The sequence below is a fragment of the Mustela erminea genome, chromosome 11 (genome assembly GCF_009829155.1).
Source record: "Mustela erminea isolate mMusErm1 chromosome 11, mMusErm1.Pri, whole genome shotgun sequence".
NCBI lineage: Eukaryota > Metazoa > Chordata > Mammalia > Carnivora > Mustelidae > Mustela > Mustela erminea.
The window spans coordinates 73,074,158-73,085,241 of NC_045624.1; positions in this window are offsets into that span (position 1 = coordinate 73,074,158).

The window sequence follows — 11,084 nt, forward strand, 5'->3', positions numbered from 1 at the left end:
TTGCTTTATAACCAGGAAAAAGCACTAAATGTGAATGAAAGTGCTAAATTATTTCAGTTACATAAAATTATTACTTTTTATGGTCCAAACCCTATAATGTTAGAATCTATGCTTCCTACTCATCATGCAGACTCTGACATTTATTGTTTTTTTCTAACCTCTCTCGGATTTCTATTAAAAAAGATTCTGTTTTTAGTTATTTCTTTTTCTTCTAAAATTATTTCAGTGATTTAATTATTTCTCACTTTGATATATATATATATATAAATATATATATATTTAAAGATTTTATTTATTTATTTGACAGACAGAGATCACAAGTAGGCAGAGAGGCAGGCAGAGAGAGGAGGAAGCAGGCTCCCCGCTGAGCAGAGAGCCTGATGCGGGGCTCGATCCCAGGACCCTGGGACCATGACCTGAGCCGAAGGCAGAGGCTTTAACCCACTGAGCCACCCAGGCGCCCCCTCACTTTGATATTGAAACACTATTTTGCAGGTGCTCCAAAACTTTCAATAATTTCCATATAGGATAAACATAGACCATCAGAACTTCTCTGGCATCCTTCCAAATTCCCTAGCTTCTTTTACTTATTATGCCCTTGTGTAAGCTCTCTTTTTACATCTTCTTGGCCTCATTTGCAGTTCTATCCACTGGTGAGACTCTACTAAATGACCTACCTCTACTAATGATTCACTAGATTGATCCCTTTCCTTTATGACATCTCTCTTGAGTTCTCCCAGCCCACACAAAATTCTCTTCTCCTCTAATTATGTATGGCACTTATCCTATCACTGATGTAGACCATGCTCGTTATTTGATATTGCTTCTCTTTCTGGAGTGAGCTTTGGATGACTTTGTAGATCTGCAAACACCTAGCACAGTGTTTGGTGTAATACCTAGAAGAGTGTTTTGTCTTTTTTTTTTTCTTTAAGATTTATTTATTTATTTGACAGAGAGAGAGACAGCAAGTGAGGGAACACAAGCTGGGGTAGTGGGAGAGGACGAAGCAGGCTTCCTGCGGAATAGAGAGCCCGATACGGGGCTCAATCCCAGCACCCTGGGATCATGACCTGAGCCAAAGGCAGATGCTTAACCAGCTGAACCACCCAGGTACCCCAGGAGTGTTTTTCTTCTTGTTAGACACTTACTTGGGAAGGATGAAATGAAGAGTGGGTTCACGGCATTTAGAGTATGTGCCAAAAGTCTACCTGGGAGAGCTCTTGTCCTTTCAGGATGAAGGAGTGCCCGTTTTCTTTTGGTGAGGCATCCTTGGATCCAGGATGCTGTAAGTACATGTTTCTATGGGAAAAGCAAAATAGAGACTGCAAGCCAAAACTCAAATAATTCTGGCCTAAGACATAAACAGACAAATTCCTCCAGAAATGGTTTCCTGGAAGCAATATGCATTGACTGTGCTCTGGTCCAAAGAGGCTCCTTGAAAAGTGATGTAGCAGTATGTAGTAAATCTTATCATTGAAGATAGCTAGATTGGCTTAGCAGTATGTGACTGTTGGTTAAAATCATCTAGATTATTGCATCAGTAATTCAATTTGTTTGGGGAAGTTGGGATTCATTTACTGTAGATATCTAGCAGAAAGTACACATCTTTTAAGAATGCAGTACCTTCCTAATTACTGAACAGCTCTTTCCTGGGTGTGGACTTTGAAGCTAATGTGTTGAATGGAATATATATAAAAAAATACAAATGAGTGTCAGTGTATGGTAACTGAAGATTCCTGGCACTTTTCCTTAATGTGTACATTGATCAGAGAGTCAAATTCCTAAACTGGGTTAGAGACCTTAATATCTACAAATAGGCAGTGTTATAAGATCAAAATCAAATAAATACAAGTTTATTAATTGTAAGCTAAGCCTTACATTCACTGAAAAGAAATACAAATCATAATCATTGCCTTTAAGAAGTTTGTGATCTAGATAGGTAGATATAGGTAGGTAGTATGTGTTATTTATTGAAATATGAATTCATGATAGAATAAAGCAGTACATCACATTTGTCATACAATAATACAACAAAAATATTATCATGAGAAAGGATAGAGGAGTTACTCTGTACTAGGATGACTATGGAAAACTATATGGAAGTAAGCTTTGAGTTGTACTTTAGAATGAATGGTCTTTGAATAATGGAAGAAGGGAGAAAAAGGCTTTCTTGGATAATAAAAGATGTGAACACTGTGAGCAAGACCATGGAGACAAAGCCATTTTTGGAGGAGAGTGAGTACATTGGTTTTACCAAGAGCTGAAAAATTATAGATCAGACTAAAAAGGAGTTTGGGGTAAGATGGTGGAAGACTGTGAATGCCAGATCAAGGATAAGGATTGGTTTTATAAGCAGTGAAGAGCTATTGGGGAAGATTTTGGTAAAAGAAAAAGCTTGATCCAAGTTGAGTTTTAGAAAGAGTGCTTTGTCAGTCTTGTGCCATTTGAAAAGGAGGGCAAAGAGGCAAGGTGGTATGAGAATATTTAGAAGACTTAGTGAAGCATCAGGTGTGAAGTAGAACAGAGGACATAATGATGTTTTTCTGTTTGGCATCCCTTCCTTTTTGATTCAGTGGATCAGGTGGAGATGGCACCATTTTCCCTCAAGAGCCACAGATAGGGACATGACCCTGATCTACTCAAGTAGGAGTCTATTCCAGGTCATAATTATTGGTTCATGGAAGGGCACATGATCTAAATTGAACCAATTAGTGTTATTGCTGGAGTTTTTTCTGCTAGACTTTCCAGGAAAGTTACCTTCTTCCTCAGAGATCCTATTTTTGTCAGTGGTCATTTTTCCTGTCATATTATATGTTAGCTGGATTCCAAGATGGTTCTCAATGTTCCCTCTTGATATTCATATCCTTGTGCAGTCTCCTCCATATTGTATTGGGGTTGGTCTTTGTGATACGTGAGTATACAGCAGCTGTGATGGTGTTTGTTTGTTTGTTTGTTTGTTTTGTGGTGGTATTTGATACCTGAAGCTGAAAGCTACCAATTCCAAAATGGAATCAACAAGACTTGGTAATTGATTGGATTTTTAGTTGTAAGAGAACACAAAGTTTTTAAGTGGGACAAAATGGTTATATCATTAACAGATGTAACAGTGTCTGAAAGGAGGATTTGTTATTTTGCAAGACAAAGAGGAGGAGATATGGAACTTACTTCAGGTTGAAAATCTGAATAGCAGTTTTAGGCACAATCACTGGCATTTAGAAAAACAAAGTAGACTGTCTCACAAAATAGTGAGTTCTCTGTCACTGTTTGATTCCTTATTAAGAATGTTGGAGACTGGACTTATTATAATAATACAACATCTACAATCACTTCTTTTTTTTTTTTTTTTTTTTGAGAGAGAGAGAGAGAGCACAAGTGAGTGCAAACATGCACTTGAGTTAGTGGGGAGAGGCAGGCAGGGAGGGAGAGGGAGAGACTCTCCAGCAGACTCCCTGGAGGCGGGGCTTGATCTCACGGTCCTAAGATCATAACCTGAGCCCAAATCAAGAGATGATGCTTAACTGAGCTTCTACCATAGAGCGCTTAACAATTTTCTCCTTGTTTTCCACTGTTGCTTCAGGTGAATTACAATCTCTGTTGGAGAACCTACCCAGTTTAGTAGACAGGCTAGAACCAGGATCAGGGGGCTCATGGTCACACCTCTTAACTTTGCAAAATACATTATTTAGCTCTACTCTTGATTCTATGCTGTATAAAACTGGCCTTCTCACAAAATAATAATAATAATAAAAGAGGAAACCAAAATGTACTCCAGCAAACTGACAACCTCATATGTATTCTTTCCATCAGAAATGATTTTATGCCCCATAAGTATCTTTCCTGTAGCATGCAATATGCTTAAATTCCCTTCTCCCTTCATTTTCTTTTCCCTTAAAAAAGAGTTATCATCTAGTCCTTGTTTCCAAAAGCATTTCTCCTTTTCTCTAACATAATCCTGAAGCAAATACAATACGTGGCTTGGGGAAAATGAAACAGGAATGTAGAACAAGGAAGTTAGAACTAGACAATTGCTAAGATTCCTCTTAGCTTATAAATTTAAATAGTAAATCCTAAGGGCTTTGTATGCAGGATCGCTGAGCAACTTTAGTATAGAAGTATTTGTAGTGATACGATTTAGGCAAGCCTCATTTTTTCATGCTTTTTCATCAAATTGTTGTAAAATTCTGTGAACACTTGTAAACCATTTATGGGCTTGAAAGGGCTACCGTGGTTCTTTATTAAGTGTCTTATTCAGGAGAAGCCAAATCTTGATATTTAATAGTGTTTGTGCAGCACAGAAAACAAGGAAGTGGGATAATGCAGAGAAAGCAGGTCCATCAGATTCTTGCCTGCTTCTCCCGTCTCCCTTCACCCACACCTTGGAGTCGCTGAGTGCCTTTTTTCTTCCAGTTCTGGAAAAATCTCTTCTGCTTGAATGATTGGGTAGATGGCCGGCCCTAGAGATTTATTATGTACTTTCCCTACATCTAGTCGAATGTTTGAATGAAAAAGAGAGCCTTTCTTTAAAAATATTTGTTCTGGCAAGCATAGAAGGATTAGCAAAAGCATTGATAATTTCAATGATTTTTCTAAAACCACACAGGAGAATTTTTCGTCACTAGAAACACACTTAACATTTTAAGGTTTTTTTTAATGCCATCTAGGAATATTAAAAAGACCAAGCTAATGCAATATTCATTCATCAATTGTTTAATGAAAGTGGGGGCGCGGGGAGTGGGGGCGGAATTCCTAGTCAGCCATTTCGAACTACACCATACCTGGCTAACAGGGCTATTTGACTTTTTAATTCTATTTGTATTAATAAATGCCAGCCGAGAGAGTATTGTGACTCAGGTGGGTTCATAATTTTCCCTTCCCTCTGTCTCTCCAGCCTCCCTCCTTTTGTTGACAGTTTTTCTTACCATCAGCTATTATAACACAAAGATATTATCTTTCAGGATAAAGGCAGAATGCCAAAGTGGGAGGCAGAATTTTGGCTGTATTCTGGATGTTCTTAAAGACGAGATGCATTTTTCCTTCTCTATCCCCTCAGAAGTGAGAAATAGATCCCACCAGCTTTTATGGAACAAATTTAGCTTGGCCCTCCACAGACAAAATGTTCTTTTTTTCTATAGTTACCTCAAGGAGAAGATTCCTGAGCATTCATTGTAAGACTTTTAAAAATATTTTGCTGTTTCTTTTGGTAGGATTTGCAGTTTCCTGGTGTCATTTAATAATAAAATTCCAGTTTTCCTGTTGCAAATCTGGTTGTCCTAGTTTAAAATTATTTGTTGAATTATGAAAATCAGGCATTTGGTTGCCAAGGAGGAAAGTGATTTCTATCTTGGAATTGTTTAACTCTACAGGGTTGGTGTATTTCCGACTCATATTTTCCTTCCAGAAAATTGTCTGGAAAGCCATTCCTCTTCTACTGGTGATATTGCACAAATGTAGTGTAAACTTGAAATAACTTTGGTTTTCAGCGACATCTCCTTATAAATTAGTCACAGTTTCTGTCTTATTCTCCAAAAAGAACAAAATGATAGGTTGGTTGTTTTTTTGTTTTGTTTTGCCTTTTCCCCTCAAAGGACTGTTATGAAGAAGGGAACATGGCTTGGGATTGACTAACCGAGATGGGAAGAGCAGGTAAAATACTGGTCTATATAAAACAACTGGCCTCAAAGAAAATTCGAAAGACTTGTTTAGATAAAGACAAGATGTCATTTTATAGCCTGTGTAATATAGATTTAGGAAACGCTAGTAGGTATTGAAAAGTTAGACATAAATAGGCTATTTTATATTTGAATTTTAGGTTTTTGAAACAGTATTTACTAAATTTCATATTAGATTTGCTTTTTGGAAGATTAGAAAAAACAGATTTTATTTATTTATTTATTTATTTATTTATTGAAGATTTTACTTATTTATTTGACAGAGGGAGAGAGAGAGCGAGCACAGCAGGGGGAGCAGCAGGCAGAGGGAGAGGGAGAAGGAGGCTTGCACAGCACGGAGTCCCATGCGGGCCTCTATCCCAGGACCCTGGGATCATGACTTGAGCTGAAGGCAGACGCTTAATGACTGAGCCCACCCAGGCACCCCAAAAACCAGATTTTTAAAAGGAAGAAATGGTGCCTCTTAATTTAAACGCATATCTCCCTACTGTGACTAGTCCATGGAATTTTACTATTGATTATTCTAGTTACTTTTGAGGAGGAATGATTGCCAAAGTTATTGTTTAAATTTTACCTACAAGGCCCAGGGATCTGAAAAACCATGATGAGTCAGGAAGTTATGGTGGTGATTAATGGGGGTGTCAGACTGTTTCTAGCCTTCTGTCTCAATAGAAAGAAGAATTTTGCTGCAAAGTATTTATTAGTAGTCCTTGAACAATGCCTGAACATGGGTTTTCAGGTGGGTATTTTCCCAGCACTATTAATGCAACTTGCTCATCTGGTAACCTGAGGGAAACACAGATTTCCTGCCTCTGAGTGGTGAGCTTTGCTGAGCTTTGCTAAGCTTTGCAAAAGACAGAGAAATTTGCTTTGTTTTGAGTTTCTGGACTCTTTGGCAACCCAGTGACACAAATGCCCATCCTTTGTCCCAAAGGAGACCAAACACAAGAGTGTAGAAGGATCAGTGCTAAGCTCTTCACATGACCCAGCAGTTAGAACGTCAGGAACTCTGGGTATCAGGCCTTATACAAGCATGTGACTCTGGGAGGGTCTCTTCTCTCTGTCCTCAGTGTCATCTGCAAAATGGGGAACTTCATGGAGGATTTATGACATGAAATAATGCTGCTTATTAGAATTTATGGAAATTATTTTGGATTGTGGATATGTAGAAATTAGAATGTGATCTTATAAACTATACACTTCTTATGTGAGATGGATGTTGGGCCAAATTTATATAAAAAGTGGGGTGACAGTGCATTGATATTTTGGCACCAGTTCATTTATAGAAGGAACCAGAATTATAATTGTCTTTTTCCTGTCAAAACATGAGACTTTATGAGGAAAGTAATAATTTTAGTATTCTTAGTTCATTATTAATGATACCCCTTCTAGTAATACCATCTACTATCCAGCTTTTGTCTAGAGCCAAATTTTAGGAATGCACATAACCACCTACTCTCTGCTCAATTACTTGGAACTTAGACATGTTTTTTTTCTAAAGTGAATAGTCTGTGTGTGTGGTTTTTTTTTTTCCCCTCTATGGAATTTATTTGGATTTTTTCCCCCTTATCCTTGGTAGCCTGAAATTTCACCAAGATCATATAGGTGTGCATTCCCATACTCTCCCACCTCCTAATTCTCCCTTAGGGAGCCCTTTTATCTGAAGTCTAGTGCCTTTCTGTAGCTCCAGAAAACTTTCTTTTATTATTTATTTTCTTTTGAATTGTTTCCATGCCATCCTTCTGAAACTTACACAAGAAGTATTTGAAATCACCTAGATCCCTTTTCCAAATCCCTTAACTTTTCTTAAACATTCTCCATTCCATGAATTTTTTCTTCGGAGCTGCATTCTGGAGAAATTTCTTCAGTTTAGTCTTTTAGTCCTATAAATTAATCTTCAACCATACCTATTTTGGAATCCCGTTTTTCCATTAACATCTAATTCTTTTCCTTTTTGAATCCCTAGTGTAAAGAGTTGGCTTAAGTATAACACCTTAGTTCACAGCAAAACATTGTTTTTTCATGTAAGTCTTATTTCATTTGTTTTTCAAAATTCCTCTTTGATTTGCATTTCCCTCTCCCCACCACTGTTTCCATTTAAGATGTTTGATATATGTTCTTAACTGTGCATATATTTTTGCATGCCAAAATGTATTTTATTGTCTTCTCTGCATGCTTTCCTTTCCTTACCTGATAAATATACAGTATTGTGCTATGCAGCATACAATTTTTTTAAAAATTTTGCAATGAAGATCTGATTCCCAAGAACATCAGTTGTTTCTGTTTAGCAGTCATGTTTTTGCTAATAAATGTAGTATCTTCTTAGATCTCACCAAAAATATTACTTATACTTATTTTAAAGCCATATTCTGTTGTCTCCATTAATTTTCTGTAGGTTTGATTTGTTCTGTTATTTAAATCAGATGATCCTTTCTACTGGTATTAATTTTCCTCAAATATTTGGTGATGATTGTCTGTTTTTATTGTTGGTGAGGGTCTGTGTCCTTGGCCTAATGAGACACCCTGCTTACTTGTCTGTGAATGCAGGTTCCATTTTTGGTGACAAAGGGGGAGCACAGTGGAATGTGTGGCCCAGAGGGCTGGCAATTTAGTTTCCTGAGGCTCCCCTAACAAAGTACCCCAAATTGAGTGGTTTTTAAAAATAGAAATTTTTTTCTCCACAGTTCTGGAGACAAAACATCCAAAATCAAGGTGTTGGCAAGGCCATGCAATTTCCAAAGCCCCTCCAGGAGAATCCGTCTTTATGTCTTCTGTCTCTGGTGACCCCAGGAGTGTTTTGGCTTATAGTTGCATAACTCTAGTCTCTGTCCCTGTCTTCACATGGTGGTCTTCCCTCTATGTCACATCTCGTCTTTGTCTCTCTCCTCTTCTTTAAGGACACTAATCATATTGGATTAAAGGCCCCACCATAGTCCATTACAATTGCATCTTAACTAATTATGTCTGCCATGATCTATTTCTAAGTAAGGTCACATTCTGAACTAGTAGGGTCTAGGACCTCAACGTATCTTTTTGAGACACACAATTTAACCTACAACAATAAGTATGTGTCTTGTCCACTTAGTAAAAGTGGACTTCCCCTCTTTACCTTGAACATAGTCCTACTTCTTCAGTGCCAGAAGCTACTCTGAGAGTCTCTGATTCCAGAAATCCCAATTTGAAGTTCTGTGCATGACAATTAATCCCGATACAAAGGCTCAAGTTAAGATGTCCTTTTCTTTCTGTCTTCTGCTGGCATTGTGGATGTCTTGCTGGACTCTGCTTGTCAGGCCCCAGCACTGAAGCCAGGAGCCTTTCCCAGGAAGTCTCCTGAAGCCAGGAGTCTTTTAGTTTTGTTTATAAATGAGGACTACAGCCAGCTGTTTAGATCTTTGGGTGAAAGGGTCACTGGCCAGATTCTCTGATTGGTCTTTCAATGACTCATCCAGTGATTTCTCCAGGACTGATTTGGTTTGGTTAGCTTTGAACATAAAACTCATCTAGGGTTTTCTTAAGAACTTTTGCTTCCTTTTGGAATAGCTTTTATTTGAATCTTGTATTGCAGTTTTTCCCACTTGTTTCTCTGTTAATCTGATCTTATCTGCTTCCCCATAATCTCCCCAAAATTATGCTTGTATTTTGCAAATTCCTTAAATTTCTGCTTCAGTGATACCACCTTTTTCTTGTTTTTTGTTATGGATCCTCCTTTAATCGTAGCTTTTCTTTAATTTCAGTGACATTTAGGTGGAAAGGAGCTAGGTATATAGGTAAATGAGTTTACATGGCTATCATTACACATTTAAGGTGCTGATTTAAACTGGAGGTCATCAAACTTTTTCTGGAAAGGGCCAGATAGTAAATATTATAGGTATTTTGGGCAATAAGGTCTCTTTTGCCACTATTCATTACTGCTGTTTTTGTTCAAAACCAGCCTAGACAATATGTAAACATACAGGAGAGACTATGTTTCAATACAACTTTACTCTTAAGAACAAGGAGTGGGCCAGGCTTGGCCTACCTCTGAAATTAGTGGTTCTCACACTGATCACGCAATAGAATCCCTGGAAGGGATTGCTCTCCTCACCTCCAGTTTCTCACTCAATGGGCTATGGGTTGGAGGGGGTGTCCCAAAATTTGCAGTCTTGATAAGCTCCCCAGTGATGGTGATAATATTGGCCTATGGACCATACTTTGAGAACCCCTCTTCTAAATAATTTTTTATTTCCTAAGCACCACCATCTCAACCATTTATTGATAATACAACTGTGTTCCTTAGTCATGCATTCATTTGTTGGTTCGTTCAGCAAGTATTTATCGAGCTTCTACTATGTGCCAAGGTCTGTTCTAGGTCATGAGAATATTGTTATGAACAAGACACAATCTCTGTGCTCATGAGTGGGGGAACCAGATGACCAGACAAACACAAGTATTTCTATAAAAGATATAATGTTGGATAGTGAGAAGAACTACACAAATAAAGCCAAACAAAAGGAGAGAGTGGCACGGGGAGAGAACTACATTAGACAGGATAGTCGGGGAAGGTCACTCTAAAGAGATGACATAGCAACATAGATGCAATGATATAAAAGAACTAATTACGGGAAAGGGAGAGAATTCCAGGAAGAGGAAAGAGCAAGTGTGACTATAGTGGCTTGGACCAATATGATTTGGTAATGAGACATAGCTGGATGCAGAACATATCTTGATGGTTGAGCCAGTAGAATTTGCTGAAAAATTGCATGTGGAATGTGAGGTAAAGAGCAGTCTTAAAGATAACTCCTGAGTGTCTATCTTGAGTACGTGGGTGGAGATGGGGAAGAACTTAAGATTTTACTTTTAGGATTTTATGTTTGAGATGCTTTTTTGAGGTATGAATAAAGTTGTCAAGTAAGTAGTTAGATGTAATAAGTTGGGGATCAGGGAAAAGGTGAAGGCTGGAAATAAAATATAAGTTTGGGACATAGCAACATACATTCAATGTCTTATTGTAAGGCCACAAGTCTGAAGGCCCACATTGTGGGTGTAGATAGAGAGGCGGGCCAAGGAGTTAACTTTGCTGAGATGATGGGGAAAAGAAGAGGAGCCAGCCAAGTTAACAGAGAAAGCATGTAGGAGAGAGAATATGGTTGCTCAGAAGCCAAGTAAAGAAAATGTTTCAAGAAGGAGAGTCACCAACATCAAACTTGTCAAATATTACTGGGTGAGTAAATGAGATGAGGACTGAAACTTGGTCATGTGGTGATCTTGACAAGAGAGGATGCAGTGGAACAGTGAGGGATAAAGCCATTCAGAATAAAAGAAAATGAAAGAAGAGGATACAGAAACAGTAAACAATCAACTCTCTCTAGGAATTTCTGCTTCCCGTAATGCTTGCCTAAGTTATATGTGCCAATCATGAGAACCAGTAGAAAAACA